The sequence below is a fragment of the Drosophila kikkawai genome, chromosome X (genome assembly GCF_030179895.1).
Source record: "Drosophila kikkawai strain 14028-0561.14 chromosome X, DkikHiC1v2, whole genome shotgun sequence".
Classification (NCBI taxonomy): domain Eukaryota; kingdom Metazoa; phylum Arthropoda; class Insecta; order Diptera; family Drosophilidae; genus Drosophila; species Drosophila kikkawai.
The window spans coordinates 22,355,196-22,375,632 of NC_091733.1; the positions used below are offsets into that span (position 1 = coordinate 22,355,196).

Consider the following 20,437-nt stretch of genomic DNA (forward strand, 5'->3'; position numbering starts at 1 on the left):
CATGTTACGACATATCGCCTTAATATTTTTTAACAACTTAAAACCCATAAGAACATCGATATTTTCGCTGGCACATCAGTGTTGCAAATTTAGTTTATTTTAGGCTAGATCCATAAATAGAAAATCCTATAAACTTTGCACATATAAAAAATTAAAATATTTTTTAAATATGATATATAAAATATTTGTATAGCATATTCTTGCAATAAATGTATTCGTGACGGCAATGAAATATTTTATTTCAATTCAAAAAATTTAACTTGAAACACTGAAGACATAAAAATGTCATACCTTTTTATTTATTATTGTTTTCTGTTTGGTGGTGGTTTTTAACCGCATGTTTATTAATTTAAGTTTACTATCGACGATGATGGCTATCGATACGATACCACATACGACGTGTTATCGATTATTTAGCTTAGTACAAAAATAAATTCAGATTGAATTTTAATCTTTTAATTAAAATACATATATATTTATTTATCTTTTATAATGAATCGTTGATGTCACGAATTCAATTATTTGCTAGAATTTGCAAAATAAAATGAAATGAAAAGGCGACATTCATAAGCTTTTCCCTTCCCAGATATCCTAGATTTAGCTTGAAGTAAGCTAAACTGGCAGCGCTGCCGGAACTTTCGCAGAACTTTCGCCGAGAAGAAAGCGAGACGAGGAATCGGGTCGTAGTTCGTTGCCGGAGTCGGCGACCAAATTTTGTAGTCGACTTTTAGGTGCGTAGTCGCGCAACTCTCGCGTCCGTCGAAACCCGGAGTTCTCAGTTTGAAAAGAGAAGAAGGCGCAAAAAAATCCAACATTTCTGTGTGTTTTTCCTCTGTTTCTGTTTTTTTTAATTTAATTTTCTTTGTTCAATTTTTTTTATGCGAATTACCAAGAGTGGCAGCGGTGGTGGGCGGAGAGAGAAATAGGGGGCGCACGTGTCGCAGTTGATGTTGGCGTCGCAGTCGGCAATTGTTGCACGCTGCCTTGTTTCTTTCTTGTTTGTTGTGTGCTTCTCGTTCCGTGTCCTGTTAATGTTTTCCCATTCTCCTCTCGTCCACCTTCACACTTTCCACAGTGCAAAAAAGTGAAATGCGGAGATCATCGCGTTGAGAAAATTATAAGAAATATGAAAATTAAGAAAAAATAAAAGATTACAAAAATAAATAATAATTAATCAAGAGCAAAACACAGTGAAGAGACGAAGAATTTACGGCGGAAGAATCACGAAAGAATCATCCAAGAGAGTCAAAGGAATACAAAAGAAATATATAAAATACAAAAGAAAACCAAAACCTAAAGCAATCAAAAAGCAACAAACAACAAACCAGCAACAAAAGGTAAGCAACAATAAATATGTACTTACATATTATAAATTATAATTATAAATTATCGACAAATTTGTCTACTGTCGCTCTGCCGGCGCCTCTGCCGCGCCATTACCCGTTGCTCGCAGGAGCAAAAGGGACGACGGCACGCCAAGCAAAGTTTACCAGCGTAGAAGAAGGATAAGAATAAGTAAAAGGAAAAGAGGCAGGAGGAGTAGTAAGTTGAAAAAGGAAATGGAAATTAAGTCAACTAACTTTGTTTAGTTAGTTATTTCTTTTTCAGTATAGTTCAGTATAGTTTTAGTTCTCTTAATATTTTCGCCGCATATTCACATGATTGTTTATAGAATAATAATGAGTTGCAAAGAAAACAGAAAAAAGATAGCAATTTACTTTTGATGTTCTCGTTTTGTTATTAATTATAACAGAATAATTAACACAAACCAATGTTAGTAAACAGCAAGAAAATATTTATTGCTGTTTGGCTATGGAATCAACTATTTATTAAAGGTAAAATACAGAAAGATACTTTAGTATAATTCGCGTGTTGCCAAACATTTTATTATTATTTTTATGTGTTTATTACTAGGGCCATAACGGAGGTTTTTCTTACTTTTATTCATTATTATTTGTTTTTTGCGTAATGTATGTCAGCTTAACAACTTTTGAGACCGCAATTATGTCAGTAAGTGGATAAAAAACTACTATTGTTTGCTTTTTGAGTGCAACACACACTCACCGGCGCACTTTGCGGTTGCATAAGTGTTAACCGCAATACGTACAGTTTGACAGCCACAGCAACAGTTTGAAGCTTCAAACTTCAAAGCAAACATACTTAAAGTCAGCTCAAGGTATATATGCATCACCAAAGTTTTAAAATTCTTAAAAAAGGTACTTATATAAAGCAAATAAAAGTCTATGCACTTTGATTTCTTGAATATTTAGGGTTTTCATTGTTATAACTTGAATTCAATTTAAAATATGTGTTGTTTTTCTAAGTAATAAAGCTAAAATCATTGTATTTTTTATATTTTAAAAAGAGTCTAAAATGTATAAAAACAACAAGTCCAAAACGATCGGGTTATTTGAGGCTGCACTGTACACGGGATTAAAGGGTGAAGACACAGGAGCACCTGTGTGTGGTTGCCGAAAGGGGGGATTCAAGGTGGGAGTTGGGGTGGCGGGCGGTGTCGGGTTAGTTGACATCCACACAAGATTGATATTGATGCCCTTTACACCCACGCACATGTACACAGTGAGTCACGGGAAATGAAGAAAACTACTTAAATATTTAAAGCAATTGCCAGGGCAAACGGAGGTGGTGCAAGGAGGAGAGCGATGAAGGCAAGTGTAGAAAGAGAGAGAAATAAAGACAGTGAGGAAGATAAGGAACGTGAAATTGAATGGTTCCGTTGTCTCCTGCGGAAGTCCTCCCCCCGAGAAGTATGCAAACAATGCCAAATGGCACCAACACAAATGCCGAGTAAATCTTTAGCAAGTTCCTCCCCCCTCCAAAGAACCCCAACTTCGACCAAGGAAACGCGAGAAAACCCACAAAAAAAAAAAAAAAGAATAAATAAAGAACAACGAAATTTACAAGAAGAGCCCAACAATTTTGTCACGCATGTGTAGCTTCGAGTGTGTGAGTGGTATGTGTGTGCCAAATGAAAAGAGCCAAAGCATTAAAAATGTACCAGTAACCACAACAACAAAAAACCACTGCAAAAGCCGGCAAAAAAAATACCCTTAAATATTAATTAAGTCTTCCCGAAATTTAGTTAAAAATCTTAAAATTTATCTAGACTGTAAACATACATTTAGGCACATTTTCAAAAGATTCCCAAATTCAGTGCTATTTCTATAATAATACAAATAATATAAATACATTATAAATTATGCAAATTAGTTTGCTTTTCAAGTGAAATTAACACCTCTAAGCCAAGATCTAGTCACAGCAGCAACCTATAAGCTTATAGGTTGAGTTTCAGCTGACTTACGCACTCAGTGTAGAGCGACCAAGATACCTCTTATCGAGGGTATAAAAAGTCCAAGCTGACGGGCGCCGTTAACATAAAATAAATAAAAAGAAGCAGACACACTGGCATATATAAATATGTATAGAATGCTGCTGGCAGTTGACTTTTAACGCTGACTGTTGTTCCCATTCCAATTTGCACATTTTCACATCCCAGCCTGCTGCTGCTCCACATTTCGTTCGACTTTCTTCAGGCTCTTTGGGCGCAAATTTTTAATTTCACTTTGCGCATATTTAATATATGACAAATCGTAAATAAGATGGTATATACACTGTGCATCTACAAGTAATTAAGCCAAGAATGTTGAACAGATCCAGAATACTTGCTAAGAACTGAGACTAAGTTCCCAGAAATGTACCATATTCTTGCTTTTATTCAATTTAATAAATTAATTCCCAATGGATTTATTTGATTTAAGAACTCTTGTGATGTATATTTTTTTAATCCTTGCAGGGTATTATAATTTTAGTCAGAAGTTTGTAAAAAGCAGTGAAGAAACCTTTTCAAACCCTATAAATCATATACATATATTCTTGATCAGCATCAAAAGACGAATCTTGCTGGCCGAAATAAGCTTCCTTTCTTGTTTTCTTATATACAAAATCTCTATAGAGTTTACGTCCCTGAGAGTTGATTTACTTTATTGCAGTGTCGTTGCCGTTTTTCTACTTTTATTACTCAAAAAGTTAATGAAGTGTAAGAGGTTCTGGAGAAAAGAGTCTCTCTTTGGGAGCCGGAACGACCGAAAGTAACACTCTGTGCTGGGCTGGCTGGCCAATCAATCAAATGGTATCAGGAAAACCCTTAAACAGATTTGCAATATAATGTATATGGGCCTAGGAGAAATCACAGTTCACCTTGTGAGTGGCGGGGGAAGGCCTAAAAAAATATTTGTTGTCGGATTTCCATAAAATATATGTATATGTTAGAAAAAAATGTGTTTAGCTGCCGACGCCAACCCCGCGTTACTTTCTTTTCTTTTTCGCCCTGAAAATGTTTTATGTTTGACATCCGTTGGCATCCGTGCTGCTGCTGCTGCCGCTGCCGCTGCCCTGCCGTGACTTCCGTTTCCGCATTGCACTGCACTGATTTAGCTCCTTTCCTGCGGCCCCCTTCCTTCACAAGTGCATTATCCATTCAACACTCAGCGGAAAAAAGTCAGAGAGAGAACAAGATTTAGTATCGATATTCAAATAAATATAAATAATAAATAAACCATTAAAATGGTTTTATAATTATTACTTGATCCATGAATTTATATATTATTAAATATCTTTTCTTAGTATTAATAACTTAAAGTGATATACTTACTGATACCTAGGTTATTAACCAAAGAACCTGAAATATATTTATACAAGACAGTATCCGACAGATATCCTTTTTTTTTTGGCATTTTTCCCGCTGGTTTTTCCCCCTATTAACCGTAATTTATTGCATTTTTTCCGGGTGCAGGCAACAGCACTTATCGCTGTACAGTGAAGCCAGAAGCTGGACCACCTGCTGACTTCCTGTCAGATTGTCAGACTGTTTTGCTTTGGCTTTGCCTCGGGATTTGGCTCTTGGTTTTTTTATTATTATTTTATTTTCATCTGTTTGGTTCTGGCAGCTCCTGCTCCCCTCTCCAGCGTCCTTGTCCTCGTTGACCTTGTGCCTAAGATCTGGCTGTCGTATCAAAACAAGTTTATTAACATTCCACTGGCTATCAAAGCGGTCCCCTTGGCTTACACTTACTTGGCAGTTTTTGGCAGTAGCAGGTGCCAAGGGGAAAGGGGGAGGGACAATTACATATGTAATATGTGGGCACAGTTTGGCAGCCACTGGCAAAATGGCGGACGCCTTCTTGTCGCCATGAAATGGCTGCTAAAATCCCTATACCCAGATTTCTGGCTGAATCTGTAACAGAAGAACTGCCGGCCAGGGTTGTCAAATACACCGAAAAGTTCTTACTTAAAACTATTTATGGTACTATAGCTTACAATCCTGCTAATAGGGAAATCCATTAAATAAATTAATAAATTGCCATGCAATTAATATTGTATAAATATTTCGAGTCTAGCTCTAGACTTGGGACAACCCTAGATGAAAACTGAAGCCGTAGCCAGAAGAAGCTGGAAAAGCCAAAGGAAAACCCCAAAGCACGTGCGCAATATGTAAATTTATTTATTTCTCTGTCGTTTGCTGCCTGCCTGCTACTTCTCAGCTTTTTCCAGCATTTTCAGCTCTTTCGGCTCTTTCGACTTTTTCGGCCCTTTCTGCTCACTTTTTGCCCAGTTTTTGGCTTTTTGGTTTCTGCTCTTCTTGGCCCTTGTGCTTGATGTTGTTTTTATGTTAATGTCCTGGCCGAATGTGAGTATGTGCAGGCGAGCGAGCGAGCGAGCGAGCAAGAGAGCAAGTCCCTAAGCTGTTTGTGTGGCAAGCGAGGACTCGGGTCCTTCCCGCTCATGTGCTTGCTCATTGCTTTTAATAGCCAACAACACGCCATGCATTAATTTATGAATTTCGTGTTGTACCCGGCCGAAGGATAGGCGTGGCCCTTCCGCCCACCCGGAAAGCTTTTAGCCAGAGAGCCAAGAGCCAGGAGCCAAGAGCCAACAAACCGCAGAAATAATTAAAAAGAGAAAGAAAAGAAAATGCAAAACGTTAGGCATTCAGTCTACGAAAAAACCAAAGACACTTTCCGATTATAGGTAAGAAAGAGATAAAGAGAGATAAATAAATGATTACCTGTAGCTGTCGAACATTAAATAGCCCAGCTTTCCATATTTATTTAATACCTTTTCCATTTACCACAAAGTAATTACTTAATACTCACTAATACTCCTCAAATTCAAGAGAATCTTTTGTCTATTACTTCCAAAAATGTCTCAATTTAGAAATAGAATCTAATATTAAGTAACTCTCTCTATATATAAATTGAAACTTGATGAGGATCAATAAAGTAAAATAACAAAAATATTCCCTGTGGTGTGGAAGGAATTTGTTACGAGTTAGTACATTTAAATTCCAGCAGAGATTAGGGGAGTAATTACACTAAGTGGTTATATCAAAAGCTCTATGACCTATGACCAACCATTGGAAAATACTATGTGCCGTTCGTTTCTGGTTACTTTTTCCCCTTTTACAATTCATATTAAAATCCGCTTTCACTGTTTCTTTTCCGCCATTTATCAATGGCGTTTAAATGTCTATAAGCCCTTTTCGTAAAATTGATAACAACACAACAGTTTGTGCTTGAAAAAATCCATAGCAATAAATATGCAAAGACCGTTAAGTGATTGCAATGAAATATGATACAGGAGAACACAATTTTCTGTATTTAACTGGAAAGCAATGTATACCGTAAACCGTTTTTGCAAACAGGAATAATCACAGGCACTTTTAAGTGTTGAAGAGTTTATTTTTAAATGTAAATAAATTATTTAAACACATAAATACTTTAGTTTAAATAGTAGTTAAAAAAGAAATGTAGCTTGTTGATATTTGTTTAAATCAAGAAAAAAGTTTTAAACAATAACTCTCAATTTCTGCAAATAACGTCTAATTGGAACACAAAATATAGTTCCTTAACTTAAATCTTTTTTTTATTTGAAAATCGAAAAGTAATTGTAAATATGATTTATCAGAGGCGCTAATAAAACCACTAAAGATTTAAAAACCATTAAAAAGAGTGTCTAAATGTATGCAATAAAATGCCCAAGTTACCAAATTCGTTGTTAATTAGTTTTCTTTAATTTTTAATTCCCTAAATACATATAACAATGAAGCCTAGCTCGCTAAAAGCATACATTTTATATAGGTCCATGTATATTGATTTCAAAATTACTATATTAAGAGGCTAACCATTTTAAAGGACACTCACGCCGAGCTCGTTCTTCCGATAACTTGCCTCTGGAAGTCGAAAGTAACCGACCGGAAATTTAAAACTTTTGCAGGCCAATGGCTTCTTCAGCGGCCTTTATCCCATCCTTAATGCTTTTAGCCAGTATCTAGTAGCCAGTATTCTTTATCTTGGGGCAGTGCTTGGCAAACTGTAGACGCCAGCTTGTCGACGGCCCCAAATGTCGCAGCATACTTTTCGGCGGGCGCTGTAAAACTATTACAGTTATTGTCGTTCGCTCGCTGTGTGTTTTCGTATGGGTGTGTTAGTGCGTCTGTGTGGGGATCCCCCGACTAGAAGGAGAAAGGAGAGTACCCTACTCTTGCCGCCTCTTCGATTTTCTGCTCTTTTTGCTAAACTTGTTCTTGTTTCACTTATGCTTTTCCCCCACTTCTTTTCGTCTATGTATGTGTGTATGTTCTCCTTCGTTTGTGTTTGCCTTACTTTGGCCTATTGTTTGCTTATCATGCGTCCTTCTAAGTGTGTGTGTCTGTATGTGCGTTTCTACCCTGTGTTTGTAAAGTGTATGTAAACGAAAGTGATCACAATAAACCAAGTATATGTAAAAAGTTCTAGTGATTTTAAAACTTCTAAAGTGGGTTGAGTTAGGAATAAAAATACTATAATAAGTGCTACATATACACTGTAATATAACCTAAAAAAATCACTGCAAAGTCTTTAAAAAAATATTTAATACAAGATATTTTCATGTAAAAACCAAGAGCCAAATACTTATTTAACCAACTGTCATGGTTTCTTCTATTTATTTGAGTTTTCTGTATTTTAGACATGAGAACCGGGTATCTTATAGTCGTGTCCTTTACTTTTTAAAGGCTTGTGTGTGAGCGTTTTCTTACTGTGTCAATATTTTTTGGCGTAAGCTTTGCTTTTAGCCATGACAAGTAAATATGCCATCACAGAAGCGGCAGAAGCTGAATAAATTGGCCAGTCTGCGACTCAGTTTTCCGTCTCAGCTTCTGGACGAAGACTACGACGACGACGCGTCGGCACCGCCCCCATTCTTTCATTTTCCCCCCCTATTTTTTTTTTTACTTTTTTTCAGGCAAAGAAAAAGGCAGACAAAAGCCCATGGCCCATGGAGTTCTCGAGTTGTTGTTTTTGTTAGTGCTAGTGTTAGTGTTAGTGTTGCTTTGGTTGCGCGTGGCGCAATCGAAAAAGTTTTTATGACACAATTTCCTTTTATTGCCGTTTGCCGTTCGGCGTTCAGAGTTCGCCTCTCGTCTTTCTTGGCACACTTTCGATTTTCGATTTCGCCATCGAAAGAAAAATAAAGGGGCAAAAGGATAAGGCAAAGCTAGGAAAAGCGGAGAAGCGGAAAGAAAGCGTTTGGCAAAACTGAGTCATTTTCATTTGCACTGCAAAATAAACTCCAATGACCTTAAAAGCATATTTTGAGTTCTAAACAACTTATTTTAAGTCAAAAGAAACCTTAAATGTTTTATTGAAACTTCTTAGAAATTGGATGTTTTTTGTAGGGCCCTAGGAAATAATGTCTTTTCCCTCAGTGTAAATGGAAGCAACTGGGAAAACTTCGAAGGAGGCAGCAAAAAAGTCTGGGGTCTGAGACTGCTGCTTGCTATATTTAGAATATATTCGGTGGGCGTGCTAACTGGGTCTTCGGGGTCTCTGCGCGAAAGGCAATCGGCACAAGGATATACGCTTGCCACTCCCCCCCCCCCCCCCCACCAATTCACGGAAAGAAAGAAGGCAACTCAATGCAAAACGAAGTTGCATGCAAGAAAAGCCATGCAAAGCGGGCCAAAATTATGTGTTGCATACTTACGTGCGCCGCACTGACCTTGCGTGTGGCTAAAAAGGGGGGGGGGGGGGGGGAAGGTGGGCTCAAAAGGGGCGGGGCCTGGACTGGTGTGGGGTTGGGGGTTGGCAGAACAAGGAGGCAGCAAAGACGTGGCCAGGTGCAACACTATCTTTAAATGTGTCTGTCGGTGGATTTTATTGCACAGCTCGTTTCGGGCAGCAAAGTCTAATTGGATAGGGAGACGGAGACAGAGGCGCACAGAGAAATGGGGAAAGAGATGGAGAACGAGATGCAGAAAGAGATAGAGATATATAGGCAGAGACAGAGATGGAAACCGCTGGCCTAGACCAAATTAATCGATAAAAAGATCAAATTGAATTTGCCACCGGAGGAGAAGAAGAAGGTGGAGGAGCAAAGCAAAAGCGAGGCGAAGCCAACCGAACCGAACCGAGCCAAACCAAACCGAACTAAAACGAAGGGCCAGAAGAGGCAAAAAACGGGCCCAAAGGCAGACAAGTGAGCCGTGAGCTAAGGCCAAAAGCTGATAAGCCGCCGCAACAATAAAATCAAATCACATCTGGCCTGTGCCACATTAACGAGTATGGAATACCGAGTACCAAGTATCGAAGTATGGTAGAGACTTAATCAGATCAAATCAAATTAAATAATTAATATCAGTCAAATCTATAAACGATCTGCTCTGATTTGCTATAGGTAAATATAAAAAATAAGTAAATAACTAACAAAATGTTTATAATTTCTTTACATATTAGTTCTTTTACGTTACTACAAAACATTTCTAAATCATCAAAAGATGGATATATGGAATATAAGATTTATTAATTCATTTAAATTAAATTATAATCCCTAGACATTTTCTGATTTATGCATAGCACACAAAATGGAAATTTATTCAAATAATTCCAGCGAGAACTTAGAAACAAAACACTTGGAGGACATAAAGGGCAGCAGTAGCGACTCGCTGAATTTGTCACTGGCACAAAAGCCCACCTCCTTTGCACTCCCACTCCATTATTTTAATGAAGATGAAGATTCTTCTCTCCATTTACTTTTCATATGCTGGCGCCGCGCCTAATTAACTACAAAATATGAATAAAAATGACTCACTCAAAAGGACTAGCCGGAGACGAATAGGAGGAATTAGTCCGGGCATTAGCTACCCGGGTATGTATGCCTAATGGGCCGGATTCGTGGTACTTCGAGGGGATATAGTCACAGATTCGATTCGTAAAGCTGCAGTTTAGCTAAGAATTCAGACATACTGCAATCTTCTTTGACTGAATTATTTATTCTGAACAGAGGAATTGGGGAACGACGAATGGCGGGGAATGGAAAACGGGGAATCCCAAAATAGACTTTCTTTGGCGTTTTTTGTTTTTTTTTTTGTTGTCTTGGGTTAATGAAATGGCTGCCCTACTTTGCCAGCCCGGGCCAAGGCGCCCCAACTTGGCACGCAAAAGTCAGAGGCCCAGTTTCAAGTCCACACGGAGTAAAAAAATATATATATATATACATATATCGTTCTTGAAGTCTTCTTTAAAGAACTGTAGACATGTATATATGTATGTACATAAGACCCAAAATCAAATCAATAACAGGGCAATTTCACTCTGTTTTCATTTGCTTTTAACTAAAATAAATATAATTAAGCTTAAATAAAATATTTTAGACTTTTTAAATTATGATTTTCCCTTTAATAATGACTAAAAATGTTCCTAAGAGTTTTTTGAATTTTATTTTTAATTATGTTGTTGTGTTTAGCTGAGGCTTTATGCAGAGATTTACCCCCGTTTCTTTTGTATTTGATCTGGGTGCAGTTGCCGTTCTTGTTCCATTCCCAGTAGCAGTCACAGTCACAGTCCACGAACTATAAGGACTCGCCAAATCAAGGTTAAGTATATGTATTTATGCGCATACCCAAGTAGCACTGACTTGTGCACATAAATATGTACATATATACATATATTTCCCAAGGAGCGACGACGCGCAGACAAAAGACCCGAAAGCTCGGGTCTCGGTCCTTGGTTCCCTGGGATGGGCTGCTCTGTTTTCTGGGTTCTGAGGGGCCAGCAGCCCTCCCTCCCCTATGGACAGGAAATGTCAATCAATTAGCCCGGCCCTAGGCGCCAAATGCGTCGGCGGTTCGTTGTGATACGGGCGGGGAATCCTTTCGGGGAATCCTTGGGTCTTTGACCAGCGCTGATTGCACCAGGCACCCGTCCCTGTGGCCTTTTAGGAACGAAACCTGCAGGATCCGTGTAGTGATGGCGTTCTGGCTAGAAACCTGTTTGACTTTAATTTATGCGCAAGGTTTCTGATTTCTCAGCTTGATTTACTTTCCCGGAGAGTTCGCTTTATGTGTGAACTTTGCCAATTTGTAAACTCCAATCAGGGCCAAGATAAGAAATAGATAATTGGCTTAAGCCAATGAATTTATTAGTTAAACCAAGTCGGATTTTGCTGCATTTTACTTCAATGGGATTGACAGGCAATGAACCCTTTTAGTCTTCTAGTACATTAGGTAATTGTTTTAACGAGATATTCGTTTTTTGTTTTGTTTTTAAATTGGACTTATAATGATAGACCAAAATGTGTACAGGGGATTACTATTAATTAATTATAAATTCCTATCTGAGTATTAAATATGCATCTCCGTTCAACAAATATGATTAAAAGCTTAAAAAGATTAAAATTTAGCGAAATCCAATTTAGAATTAAAAATGAAGTTAGTTAAAGCCTTGGTTTTGTTTCTCTAAATTAAATTTACTTATTGTAAGCATTAATATAATTTTGTTTGGGCTTTAAAATTAAACCTTTTCTTTATATAAGTTAAAAATGTATATGGAATAGTTCACATAGCCTGAGCTGCCTTTGATTTATATTATTTCACTTTATTTTTGTTATAAATTTCCCGCTTGTCAGATACAATTCATGAAATTAGCAAAAGAAAACAAATCAATGGCAGATATATGTAAATTCTATATTGAAATTCTATTAAAAAGTGGATCAAAGTTAAGGTTTTTTAATTTCCATGAAATAACGCTTGGCTTGGGCGTTCCATTTATTTAAGAAAAATATTGGTAAATCAAGCGGTTGCCCCCATTTTACAATTCAATCGAATCCGAAGTAGCTATGTAGCTCTCCTGCCCGGGAATGGGGGTCCATTGTCCTGCCTTCGCAGCAGCAGCAGCAGCATCCTTGGTCTGTTCTTGGTCTGCTGTCGTTGTCTGGTTGGCACGGCCCAGCCCTCGGTTAGGCCCCATTCGGGCCTATTGTCCCCATGAGCTTTGTTTTCTGTTTGCTGTTTTTTTGCCTCGTCCCTCTCTTTGGGTTTTGGCTTTGTTTTGGTTTCCCCTGCATTTGTGTTTGTGTAATTGTTGCAACAATTGTGCTTTCCGAATGGGATATACCACACAATGTAGGTACTACCACTACACCGTACTATATACAGTGTAGGTTAAGATAATAGTACCTATACCAAATTGGGATTAACATATGTATGTAGGGTAAGTAGTTAAAGCAAAACATTATTTCAGAAAAAGCACACTTGAAGTTGGGGAAATAAAATTAAGCATATTGCCATTGCTAATGCAACGAGTGCTCTAGAAATTGCCAAGTCTGAATTCTATGAATGAAATTACTATTCAATGCTATACTAATATTCCTATATAGTAAATATTCTTTGTTAAACCCTTAAAAGGTATTCAAATATTGTGAAGGATTCATTTGTGACCCTATATATTCTTAATCAGCATCAACAAACAAATCGATATAGGCATAAAAATATTAAATTCAGTATGCTGATTTATTAATCTTATAAAAACTAACAGAGAAAAGCTGTCCGAATTGAAATTAATGCATTTTTAGCTGAGTTTCGATCGATTTCCAATTCAATCTTATGATCAACTTTGGTTTTCTTTCTTTCCTATTGTTAATTAAAAATAAAATTACATTATTTATTGTTTTAAAATTAGATACCTTTACTAAAAGTTAAAACAGTGCTATTATTTTGTCCTCTGTTGTAGATGAAGGGATAGTTGGTCTTATTATATGCCGGGGTTTTTTCTTCTCTCTTTTCGTGACGACGTATAACAATGATTTGTCCCACAGAGCGTAAAATTTGTTGTCAAAGCGAAATATTGGAAAAACGGGGGCTTTTGCAACGGGAAAATACAGTCGAAGTCGAATGCATGCCGAGAGATCCTCCGCATACACACACACAAAACGCATTAAATGAAAATGGAAAATGGAAATGTCATGAACAGGGAGAATGAATAATCGCATTCGTAGCCAAAGTAATTAGCTCCGATTCCAGTTGAAGGAGCTGGAGCTAGCAAATTCCTCCTCAGAAATTCTCTCTTTTGGCTTAGAAACCGAAAACTGAAACTGAAACCAAAACGGAAAGCACAAAGAGAGAGAAAGAGAGCGCGAATGGCAAAAAGTTTATAAATTTTTGAATAGTCCACAATGGCAAAGTATCTGAAAGGTAAGAGGAGAGCCAAAAGGTGCGGTGTACGGCCACAATAGGGGGATGATTCTCGGGGCAGCTTCATTTTCTTGATGACACCATCTCATTAATAATGCCGCAGCTCTATTAATATTTGAATGCCGAACGCAGCACACCGGAAATTAAATCCGAATGAATGGGGCGAGCAGAGGTGTGTGTGTATGTACCCATACACGGTCCTACATATATGCAGAGGTGTAGGCTGACTGGGATTCTTTGCCCAAAGTTTCAGTTATGGATCTAAATATTTATCAGGAATATAATTTGATTAAGTTAACATTTCTTAGAAGGCAAGAGGCTCTAACGGTGAAGTTCTTCACGTAAGATTTAAATTCTCTTAAAAGTGTGCCCAAAAGTAGGCTTTAAGATATGCTTCTTTTAGGCTGCAATCCCTCTAGTTTTATAGTGTAAGAGTAAAATATATATTTATCAATACCAACGACAATATGTATTAATATATTAGCTTCAAAATTAGACATCGACTAAAATATGAATTAAGATTTAATTTCTTTTGAAAATATGCCCAAAAGTAGACTTTAAATTAGGATTCTCTAATTTAATCTTGGTATTTTTTTGCAGTTCAATTCATTTAGATTTCCCCCCGGCCATGTCAATTGGATTTTGTGTCGGCTCCTTGCATCCTTTTTAACACATCCCCCCTTCCTGCATAACCCTTGGCCACCAGCCCCCGCCTCCTTTGACCCTCTCATGTTAATTTTTATGACGTACTTGAAGTGAGCCATAAAATGAGAGGGCAGCTTCAAGGGGAATTCGGTGGGTGAACATGGGGATGAACTCTTAGAGCTGCAACAAATTAAAATGTATAGTCGCCTCCACACAGCTCCTCCCGCTTTTCCACTTTTCTGCTCCTCTGCTTTTCCGCTTTTCCTGCCTCTGCTGCTGTTGCTGCGCTTTGTGGGGCAAGGTGAGCGTCATCCTGTGGCATCGTTTGTCCTGCTCTGCTTTCCCGGCCCACTTCAGTGGTCGGTCACTCAGTCGCCGCGTCAGCACACTGAAAGTTATACTTTTACAGTTTATTACAGGGGTTTTCTTATTTTATATATTTATTATAGAATTTCTATTGATGGCCAATACTCTGCTTTTAAATCGGAAACCAAATTGATATTTAAACTATTTTTATATACCTTTTTTATAATTCAAGTTGAGGGACACCTTTTCTGCTAGTGCACCTGCCACAGCCACGTCCAAAATAGTTGTAGTTTGGTCCTTGCCATCAAAACTCCTCTCGTTTTTCATGTGTTGCAAGGTGCACAGTGAGTGGACCATGGGGGAAATGAGGCTTGGGGCTAGGGGCTGGGCGGCAGGCATGTGGCAGGCAATGTGGCGATGTGGCAACTGTGTCAGGCTGTAGGGATGCTGGTCTGTTGGAATAGCGGCGCCATATTAAGGGGCGTGGCGACATACCATTTATTATAAATAGGCGAGTGCTCTGAGAGGCTTGACTTTTCCTATTTTCTCCCCTTTTCGGGGCTCCTCCTTTTTAGGGTTCTTCCTCTTAGGGGCTTGTGACGTCAGCGTCACCATCACCATCACCATCACCATCAGCGTCCGCATCTATGGGCGATTTGCGATTGGTCCTCGAACTGTCAGTACAGTGCGTTTCAAAAGTGTTCGACTGTCGGGGATCACTCAGCCGGGGACACGGATATGTAAAATGAGTGACTCGGTGTCGCATCTCGATTAGCATTGTCAATGGAAATCGATATCAATGACCTATATGGGCAGTGTATTCGATAACTTTAAGTGCAGCTTTACCATATTATTATTTTTAAACTTTTTATATGGAAAAATGGTAAATTATTATTGATAAATGGTTTTCTAGTAATTTAATAACTTGCCTGCCTTAGTTCTCTCCGACTTCTTAGCTTTTCTTCTGTGGGTTCAATGTTCAGACAAATAGTCAGAATGTTCAGGAAGCTGTGAGGCTTACGTGGTAATCCATCCTTTGTACTACTGGCCCTTTACTCCTGCTGCATTGTTCCGCTACCATCTTCTGCTGCTCCTGCTGCTGCTGGTTGCATCAGCTATGGATCAGCTATGAATTTGCGTCCATTATCCCTTTGGCAATAAGGGAAACAGGCAACTCTGCAAGTTGCAGTTAATTATATGTATTATAAGCGGGCAAAAAGGACGGCAACAATAACAGGAGCATCAACAAGGAGCTGGAGCTGAAGCTGGAGCAGGATAAGCCAGCCAATGAAGAGTGTTAACTGAAAAGAGATGGCGGTAGGACATTATTGTTGGCTTTAACTTGATGTCAGTCTACTCTTAGAGCTGGCAACAGGCTTATTAAAAAACAGGAGAGAGCCCTGGGAGAGCGCGTAGAGATTTGATTTTCAATCATAACCTTAAAGATGTTTTAATTGTTTAATTGGATTTAAGAAAACAAGCTTTAAGGAATAATAAAACAAATAAATAAAATATATTCCATTATATATGGTATTAAATTTTTAAGAAAATTAAGAAACCTCTCTGAAAAAAGGACACTTTGGCAGCACTGCCTGTCGCTGACCCTCCTTTTTCATCTGGGCCACTGGGCCAGCTTCTGTTCCTGTTCCTGCTTCTGCTGCTCCTTCTTCTGGGCCACGCATTAAAGCCAGAAAATTCATAAATGCCTGAGAGCGTTCCTCGCTTACATTGAAGTGTTCGCTTCTCCCTCTAATAAGCACTTATGCCAGGAGCAGCACAGCAGCACAGCAGCAGCAGAAACATCAGGACAGCCCGACAGCAGGACAGCAACAACAAGGAGCTGGTTGGCGGCCAGCACAAAGAAGCTGTCGTTGCCATAGCTTGAATTTTAATGAAATTAAAGATTACTGAGCTCAGCTAGCGAAAGCGAAAGCAAAAGCAGAAACAACATCTACATCGGGGAAAAAAGCAGAAGCAGCAGCACAGAGGCTTTGTATCAAAGGGGGTTTTCGGCGAAATCCATTTTCACGGGGGTGTTAGCTGGGAATTACCCATAGTAAAACCATCTTGAGACGTAATGACATTTAAAAAACTATCTACAAATGGGAGAAATATAGCTAAGACTTGAGTTTCAATATAAAAAAAACTTTGAATCTTTGTTTTAGGCAAGCTCTAGCTTTAAATTGTAGTTATTAAATTTTATTTACTTGCCATATCAACAGAGTTAGTTGTTCATTTTAGATCCTGCAGCTCCTGCTGCTCTTCCTCTTCTCCCTCTTGATGATGTTTATGCTGGCAGACACAGCTCCTTCTGGGAATTCCACCGTTGATTATTCCTTTCCCTTTCTCTGAGACCGACACTGTTGGCTTCCTTGCAGCTTCCTTGATTCCTAGCTATTCATAATCCTCGTGTTTCAGTTGCTCCTTCCTGCTGCTGCCTCTCAATCCGATCCTAATGAGCCTGTTCCTGCCGCCTGTCACTGCTCCAGTGGTCTCTCTCCTTCTCTCAGTCTGTGTGGGGGAGGAGGAGAAGAGCTTCAGCCAGAAGCCAGGAGGTGAACTTCCTGCACTTTGTAATTAGTGCGTGTTGGACAAGTGAATCAACTTTGCTGCCAAGTTTGTTCGGCTGTCTTCTTTAATTAGTCAATTTGTAGCTGCTGCACTGGCAAAGGCCAGGCTGCGTTGGCTGTTATTCCCTGCCTGGATTTTATTGCGACCTCATTCGACTACTGGCCCTGATAATTGGCTAATCGAGTTGCGTAATTGAGGCAGCTAATTGAAGGCAGGTCGATTGCCCCGGGTTCTACTCCTGCTCTGGCTCTGTCTCTGGTCTGGCCCATGCTCCTGCTTCTGCTCGTTGGGGGTGCACTTAATCAGGATTGAATCTTATGGTCTGTGGTGTTACCGAATGAGTTATGTGCGAGTTATGGCAATTATCTGGAACTTGATGCGCAATTGTTGTGTATATAACCCGGGGAAGAACTCTGCCCGTTGCATTACGCATACGCCATGTTGTCTGCTCCTTGAATTTCATAATTAATTGCGAAACTAGCGCAAATTTTGCACAACTTCTGCACAAATGCACAAATCAATGACGACAAGGAAGCAGAGTGGAGCAGATCAGGGGAGAGGAGAGGAAAGGCGCACATTGCACGTTGCACCGAGCACGTTGCGTATACTTAATGTTACCAAATTCAAATTAGCACAGAGTGCATTATTAATGCAACTTGACAGCAAATTTGCATTGGAAATTGCGGTTGAAGTAACGATAAGACAATGGCCTTGAAACTCTCAACAAATATTGTTTGATTTAATGCTGACGCGTTTCAATTAGTTATGTTATATTCCAAAGAACCAGTCATTAATTTGTCACTGGAACTACAATATTTCGAGGCCTAATTGCATTTCAAATAAAACGCCTCTCGGCAGGATGTTTAAATTTGCATCCTGTTTTTTTTTTTTTTGTCTTTAAGCGTAATTAGGTTTTGATGTTTTCGGCACCCAAATTGATTGGCTTTCAATTAGTCATGATAATACCTCAATTTAATTTGTGCTTACGAGTACGAGTATCGATTTGTGCATATCTATCCTTAGTATATTGTTATTGTCCGAGAGAAATAAGTAAAGTTTATGGTGTCACCTTCTCAGATCTCAAAATTAAATGCAGATTAAATGCGAATTTCTAGGAGATGCCAAGCTTTATCTTAAATTAAGCTTAGGTATTTGTATCTTAATCTCTTTTGTATTTCTATTAATTTAACACACGTTAAACGTTTTAATTTAATTCAAATTCGGTATAAAATTAAGATGGGAACAGTTTTACTTGGCTTTACATAGGTATATAATGTGTCCTTTGGATGGTTGAAAAAAGTTTGTTGAACCGATGCACAAGTAATGTGTGAAAATTTCGTAAAGTATATATCGATAGCTTGATGTTTTAATATAACAAATTTTAAATTAAATTTTACTTAATATTTTCCTGAATTTAATAAAACTCCCTTCTTTCACTCTTTACCTTACAGTGCCATATGCAACCGATAAGACTGTGTGAATGGTCAAGTGGTCATCAGCATCGAAGCGATTTTCTCTCAGTGTGCGTGGCTGACTGAGTGTGTGTGTGAGTGAGATCTGGAGAGAATAAAAGAAGGAGACGAGAGAGCGAACGTGAGAACGTAAGGGAGAGAGAAGGAGAGAGAGCCGGAGTGAGACGAAATCAAAATGACGGACGCTCGGGGAAGCGGCGTCCTCGCTGCGGAATTTGAATGAACTAGATCCCAGGTTCCAAGGAGCACGAGATCGGTTCCAGGGCCAGAACGGCGTTCTGGATCCGACGGACCAACCTGTGGAAGGAGGAGGAGGAGCCAGAGACCCCAAACCGAAACCGTAACCGAAACCGTAACCAAAATCGAAACCAGGCGTAACCAGGAGTTCCTCCGCCGGCCATCTATTCATCAACTGACAAGTGTCATCCGTCACCACCTGTCAGTTGTCAGAGCAACTCAGCGCCCCGGCCAACAGCAGCTGTCAGCGGAAGCGGAAGTGGTGTGGCGTGGAAGCGTGGAAGCGGGAGTGAAAGTGGTACTGTAAGGACACCGGGATAGCATAACCAGGAACAGGAACAGTTGCGGTAGCAGGAGTAGGAGCAGCAGCAGGCAAAGATTGGTGTAGGCGGCAAAATGCCTGGCGGACGACGTGGACTGGTTGCGCCGCAGAACACATTCCTCGAAAACATCATCCGGCGCTCCAACTCGCAGCGTGAGTATTTCAAATATCTCCATATCTTTTGTTTTTGCCTTTTCCCAGAATTTCTTTTCGGAAAAAGACATCTAAGCTGAAGGCAGCCACATGTCTTTGAAACACGATGAGCCATTATTTCTTCAAAATAATAATTGCAAACTAATGGCAGTTGATGTAAATTTATAGCTATTTTTGGCTTGAGTGTACTTTTACCTCGAAAATATAATTCTAGAGGGGTCAAATATATTTATCGATATTTATCGATAATTGGTAAAAATTCTAGTAAATTTATAACTTTTGCTGAATTGAGCTTATTTTCTTATTTATCATTTAATTCTGGTGGATTCAATATCGGTTTTCCCATCGATATGATTGTTGGAATTTAAAAAAATGTGTTAGTTATATCACGATGATTGCGATTAGTTAAAAAGAAAAAAGTTCTTCTCTCCTTTTGTTACCTTTTGTAAACATCACGTTACACCCTTGTAAATCAGCTTCGGAAATTCACGAAACATTCCATTACGCACGACCTTTCACCTTAATGGCAACATTTCGATGCATCCCATAATCGATTCTCCGTTTGCAATCGGCATTTTTCGCATGCCACACAATTATCGAGTGACATCGGTTGCGGGCAAAGGAAGAGGAGTGTAACCTTTTGCTGTCTGGGAAAGTGTGAAATGAATTTTCCGTTAAGTTGTCAACGTGAACAGGATGCTGGATGGGCTCCCGTAGAGTCCGGAGTGAAGAGTGAGCTGGGAAAAATGAGCCATAAATAGAGCAATGCCAATGTGGCACACACGCACGTGTGACCGAGAAATGTCCGTTTCGTTCTGTTCTGCGAAATCGAATTGTTTTACTGTGGAAACTTTGGTAGGGGAAAGCCGGAAAGTGGTAGGTGGAAGGAGGATGGAAGAAAGGTGCTGCTGCTGTGCAATTCCAAGCCCCAGCATTGAAATCCCTTTTTGGCCTGCGGTCAATGGCAACACTTTCAATTAGGTGGGGCCAATTGCGGTCAGGTCCTGCGAAATGGAAAATGGAAAACAAAGACGGAGACGGGGGACGAACGACTGTCGCCTTAAATCGGATTGCCAGCTGGTTAAGCAAAGGAGTTGCTAGCTAGCTGGTCAGGACATCAACGACACACAAGCCCATAAGTGGTTGTCATGGCAACTCGAGTTGCCAATTGCCATGTAGCCAGGCCAGGACCAAAAATGCTTTCAA

The 20,437-nt window shown here is 39.2% G+C and overlaps 1 long non-coding RNA gene across 1 annotated transcript; it reads left to right on the forward strand.

Moving 5' to 3' along the window:
• Nucleotides 1-690: 690 nt before the first annotated feature.
• LOC138929153 (uncharacterized) lies at nt 691-19,225 on the forward strand. The gene is made up of 3 exons (XR_011445596.1): nt 691-819; nt 1,076-1,337; nt 18,499-19,225. It is a non-coding gene; the product is annotated as an uncharacterized lncRNA (long non-coding RNA).
• The last annotated feature ends 1,212 nt before the right edge of the window (nt 19,226-20,437 follow it).